Source organism: Rhinopithecus roxellana, chromosome 16 (genome assembly GCF_007565055.1).
Source record: "Rhinopithecus roxellana isolate Shanxi Qingling chromosome 16, ASM756505v1, whole genome shotgun sequence".
Lineage (NCBI taxonomy): Eukaryota > Metazoa > Chordata > Mammalia > Primates > Cercopithecidae > Rhinopithecus > Rhinopithecus roxellana.
Window position 1 is genome coordinate 24,023,969 of NC_044564.1, and position 6,194 is coordinate 24,030,162.

A 6,194-nucleotide genomic window follows, 5' to 3' on the forward strand; every position below is an offset into this window, starting at 1 on the left:
AAGCTGTCATGAGCATAAGCAACAACCCTGTGCTTGCCCCCAGAAGACCTGTCTCCTACACCAACAAAGCAGGTGTGCATCCATGTCTCAGGCACCAAAAACAGCCCCACAGGCCACCTCTTGTGGGCATACCTGCAGGCCAACCAAACAGCCCTGTGCTTATATCTCAGACCTACAAAACAGCCCAGTGGGACACCCACTACAGAAACACCCCCAGACCAGTCAAGCAGTTGTGCAGCTGTGTCTTGGCTTGAGAAAATGTCCCATGGATCTCCCCATCAGGTGCATCCCTAGGCCACCCAAGCAGCTATGCGCCCATATACCAGGCCTAAGAGACAGCCCTGCTGGCCTCCTGGTGGACACCCCTCCAGGTCAGCTGAGCAGCCTTATACCCATGTCCTAGGCCTTTGAGAAACAGCTCTGTGAGCCACTTCTGGCAGGCATGTCCCCAGGGTGGCCAAACAACTCATACTCCTAGAGAAAGTAATAGCCCCATGGCTCCAACCCCAGTGGTCCCAACCCCAGTGATCCAGATCCCAAGTTGGTCAGTTCACCATATGCACACACATGCCTCTGACCTGAGAAACAGGCCAGTGAACCCAGCCCTGGCAAAGTTGCACCACCGTTGCCACAAATTATTTCAGACTAGGCCACTGAGAAATGGCCAAATGCCACTAGTGTGGATAACGGCTGAAGAAACTACATGGAGGTTACATTACACTACTATATCCTCCTAAAACCAAGGCTAGTACACCCCTCTGAACCAACACCCCAGGTCCCATTCATATAAATAAGTCTTTTCCTATTAAACCTACTCCATAAAATTGGAAGAGGTGATTTTTCCACCAAAGCCATATAAATCAACATAGGAACACACAATCACAACAAAGCAAGAAAACATGTCACCTCTAAAGGAAAAAGATAATTCTCTAGTAACTGGCTCCAATCTTGAGGAAGCAGATGAAATTCCAGAAAAAAGAATTCAAAATAACAACCTTAAGGAAATGTATTCAGATACAAGAAAAATACAGATAGACAATTCAATGAAATCAGGAAAACAATTGATAATTTGAACAAGAACTTCAACAAAGAGATAGATATCATAAAAAAGAACCAAACAGAAATCCTAGAGCTAAAAAAGTCAATGAATGAAATTAAAAATACAATCGGCAGCTTCAATAATAGACTAGACCAAGCAGAAAAAAGAAGAAAGCCTACTAAATTTTTGGTACACCATAAAGCAAACAATTATTTGTATTATGGGTGTTCCTGAAGTAGAAGAGAAGGGGAAAGATGAGGAAAATATATTTAATGAAACAATAGCAGAAAACTTCCCATGTCTTGGGAGAGAAATGGACATTTAAGTCCAGAAAGCTCAACGAATTGCAAGTAGATTCAACCCAAACAGGTCCTCTCTGAGGGACATTAGAGTTAAATTGTAAAAAGCCAAAGACAAAGAAATAATTCTAAGAACAGCAATAAAAAAATGTCAAGTCACATATAAGGGGCCCCACTAACAGTGGATTTCTCAGCAGAAGCCTCACAAGCCAGGAGAGAATGGAATGATATACTCAAAATACTGAAATAAAAAAATCCTGCTAGTCAAGAATATTATAGCCAGCAAAGCTATTATTCAGAAATGAGGGAGAAATAAAATATTTCATAGACAAGCAAAAATGAAAGGAATTCATTACCACTAGGCCTTACAAGACATGCTTAAGGGAGTCCTACATCTGGAATTGAAAAGATGATTACTATTATCATGAAAACATATGAAACTATAAAACTCACAGGTAGAGCCAATATACAAAGAAGAAAGAGAAAGGAATCAAAGCTTAGCACTACAGAAAACCACCCAACTGCAAAAATAAACAATAAGAGAGGTGGTAAGGAAAAAAAGATATACAAAACAACCAGAAAACAAATAACAAAATGGCAGGAGTAAGTCCTTACTTATCAATAACAACATTGAATGTAAATGGACTAAACTCTCCAATCAAAAGATATGGAGTGGCTGAATGGATAAAAAAACCAAGCCCAACTATCTGCTGCCTACAAAAAACACACTTCACCTATAAAGCCACAAATAGACTGAAAATAAAGGAATGGAAAAAGATAATCCATGCAAATGGAAACCAAAAAAGAGCAGGAGTAGCTATACTAATATCAGATAAAATACATTTCAAGACAAAAACCATAAAAAGAAACACAAAAGGTCATATTATATATTGAAAAAGGGGTCAATTCAGCAAGAGTATGTAACAAGTATAAATGTATATGAAGCCAACACTGGAGTACCCAGATATATAAAGTAAATATTATTAGAACCAGAGAGATAGACCCTAATACAATAATAGCTGGAGACTTCAACACCCCACTTTCAGACTTGGACAGGTTATCTAGACAAAGATCAACAAAGAAACAAAAGGACCTAACTGAAATTTACAGAACATTTCATCCAGTGGCTGCAGAATACACATTCTTCTCCTCAGCACATGGAACATTCTCCAGGAAGCCCATATATTAGGCCACAAAAGAAGTCTTAAAATTTTCAGGAAAACTGAAATAATATCAAGTATCTTCTATGACCAAAATGGAATAAAACTAGAAATCAATAACAAGAGGAATTTTAAAAACTATACAAGTGGCTGGGCATGGTGGCTGATGCCTGTAATCCCAGCACTTTGGGAGGCCAAGGCAGGTGGATCACAAGGTCAGGAGATCGAGACCATCCTGGCTAACACGGTGAAACCCTGTTTCTACTAAAAATACAAAAACAAAATTAGCCAGGCGTGGTGGCAGGTGCCTGTAGTCCCAGCTACTTGGGAGGCTGAGGCAGGAGAATGGCATCACCATATGCACACACATGCCTCTGACCTGAGAAACAGGCCAGTGAACCCAGCCCTGGCAAAGTTGCACCACCGTTGCCACAAATTATTTCAGACTAGGCCACTGAGAAATGGCCAAATGCCACTAGTGTGGATAACGGCTGAAGAAACTACATGGAGGTTACATTACACTACTATATCCTCCTAAAACCCAGGAGGTGGAGCTTGCAGTGAGCCGAGATCACGCCACTGCACTCCAGCCTGGGTGACAGAGCAAGAATCCGTATCAAAAAAAAAAAAAACTATACGAGCACATGGAAATTAAACAATATGCTCTTGAATGACCAGTGGGTCAATGGAGAGATTATGAATGAAACTGCAAATTTTCTTAAAACAAACCATAATGGAAACACAACATATTAAAATCTATGGGATAAAGTAAAAGCAGTACTAAGAGGAAAATTTATAGCAATAAGTGCCTACATCAAAAAAGTAAAAAAAACTTCAAATAAACAACCTAATGATGCATCTAAATAACTGGGAAAGAGCAAACCAAACTCAAAATTAGTAGAAGAAAAAAGTAATAAAGATCAGAGCAGAAATAAATGAAATAAAAATGAAAACAACACAAAAAATCAATGAAATGAAAAATTGTTTTGTGTTTTTTTTGTTAAAAAAGATAAACAAAATGGACGAAGCTTTAGCTAGACTAGGAAAAAAAGAAGGAAGACCTAAATAAAATCAGACATAAAAAAAGAGATTACAACTGATATGTAGAAATTCTGAGGATCATTACAGACTACCATTAGCAACTCTACGCCAATAAATTGAAAAACCTAGAAGAAGCAGATGAATTCCCAGACACACACAACCTACCTAGATTATATCATGAAGAAACCCGAAACCTGAGTAGACCAATAACAAGTAATGAGATCAAAGCCATAATAAAAGTCTTCCAGCAAAGAAAGCCCAGGACCCAGTGACTTACTGCTGAATTTTACCAAACATTTAAAGAAGGACCAACCAATCCTGCTCAGACTATTCCAAAAAATAGAGAAGGGAATACTTCCAAACTCATGCTACAAGGCCAGTATTACCCTGATACCAAAACCAGATAAAGATACATCAGAAAAAGAAAACTACAGGCTAATATCTCTGATAAACATTGATGCAAAAAATCCTCAACAAAATACTAGCACAGTAAATTCAACAACAGTTAAAAAGATCATGACCAAGTGGGATTCATCCTAGGGATGCAAGGATGTTTCAACATATGCAAATTAATTAATGTGATACATCATATCAGCAGAATGAAGGAAAAAATCACATGATCATTTCAATTGATGCTGAAAAAGCATTTGATAAAATTCAACATCCCTTCATGATTAAAAACAACAACAACAACAAAAATAAACAAAACAATTTTTTAAAAACTGGGTATAGGCAGGCTGTGGAGCCCAGGCCCAGCCCGGCAGCGCCCCCCAGGTAGACTGGGGCGAGCTCGCGCCAGTGCGAGGTGAGCCCACTGCGGGAACATCCAGTCATGGATAAAAATGAGCTGGTTCAGAAGGCCAAACTGGCCGAGCAGGCTGAGTGATATGATGACAAGGCAACCTGCATGAAGTCTGTAACTGAGCAAGGAGCTTAATTATCCAATGAGGGGAGGAATCTTTTCTCAGTTGCTTATAAAAATGTTGTAGGAAACTGTAGGTCATCTTGGAGGGTCATCTCAAGTATTGAACAAAGGACGAAAAGTGCTGAGAAAAAAGCAGCAGATGGCTCAAGAATACAGAGAGAAGATTGAGACGGAGCTAAGAGATAGCTGCAATGATGTACTGCCTCTTTTGGAAAAGTTCTTGATCCCCAGTGCTTCACAAGCAGAGAGCAAATTCTTCTATTTGAAAATGAAATGCGATCTCTACTGTTACTTGGCTGAGTTTGCCGCTGGTGATGACAAGAAAGGGATTGTGGCTCAGTCACAACAAGCATACCAAGAAGCTTTTGAAATCAGCAAAAAGGAAATGCAACCAACACATCCTATCAGACTGAGTCTGGCCCTTAACTTCTCTGTGTTCTCTTGTGAGGTTCTGAATTCCCCAGAGAAAGCCTGCTCTCTTGCAAAGACAGCTTTTGATGAAGCCATTGCTGAACTTGATACATTAAGTGAAGAGTCATACAAAGACAGCACACTAATAATGCAATTACTGAGAGACAGCTTGACATTCTGGACATCGGATATCCAAGAAGACGAAGCTGAAGCAGGAGAAGGAGAAGAAAATTAACCGGCCTTCCAACTTTTGTCTGCCTCATTCTAAAATTTACACAGTAGACCATTTGTCACCTATGCTGTCCACAAATAGTTTTTTGTTTACAATTTATGACAGGTTTATGTTACTTCTATTTGAATTTCTATATTTCCCAAGTGGTTTTTGTGTTTATTATTAGGGGAGCAGAGCCAGTTAACATTTAGGGAGCTGTTTTCATCTTGAGGTGGCCAATATGGGGATGTGGAATTTTTATACAAGTTATTAATGTTTTGCATAGTACTGTTGGTACATTGTGGCTTCACAAGGGCCAGTGTTAAAACTGCTTCCATGTCTAAGCAAAGAAAACTGCCTACATATTGGTTTGTCCTGGTGGGGAATAAAAGGGATCGTTTGGTTCCAGTCACAGGTGTAGTAATTGTGGATACTTCAAGGTTTGGAGCATTTACAAGGCTGCGGCAGAAACAGATATCCCATTGATACCACATGTTAAACCATGTGTATCTGTGGAATACTCAGTCTCAATGTGCGTACCTTTGACTACAGCTGCAGAAGTGTTCCTTTAGACAAAATTGTGACCCATTTTACTCTGGATAAGGGCAGAAACGGTTCACATTCCATTATTTGTAAAGTTACCTGCTGTTAGCTTTCATTATTTTTGCTACACTCATTTTATTTGTATTTAAATGTTTTAGGCAACCTAAGAACAAATGTAAAAGTAAAGATGCAGTAAAAATGAATTGCCTGGTATTCATTACGTCATGTATATCAAGCACAGCAGTAAAACAAAAACCCATGTATTTAACTTTTTTTTAGGTTTTTTGCTTTTGTGATTTTTTTTTTGATAGTTGCCTATCATACATGCGCTGTAAAAATAGTTAACAGGGAAATATGTTTGTTTAATGTCTTACGAAATTTTCTTTTTTTCTTTTTTTTTTTGAGACAGAGTCTTGCTCAGTCGCCCAGTCTGGAGTGCAGTGGTGCGATCTCGGCTCACTGCAAGCTCCACCTCCTGGGTTCCCACCATTCTCCTGCCTCAGCCTCCCAGGTAGCTGGGACTACAGGCGCCCGCCGCCACGCCCGGCTAATTTTTTGCATTTTT

General features: G+C 39.4%; 1 pseudogene; it reads left to right on the plus strand.

Annotated features, from left to right (window-relative positions):
* Positions 1 to 4,288: 4,288 nt before the first annotated feature.
* LOC104680023 lies at positions 4,289 to 5,110 on the plus strand (annotated as a pseudogene).
* Positions 5,111 to 6,194: the final 1,084 nt, after the last annotated feature.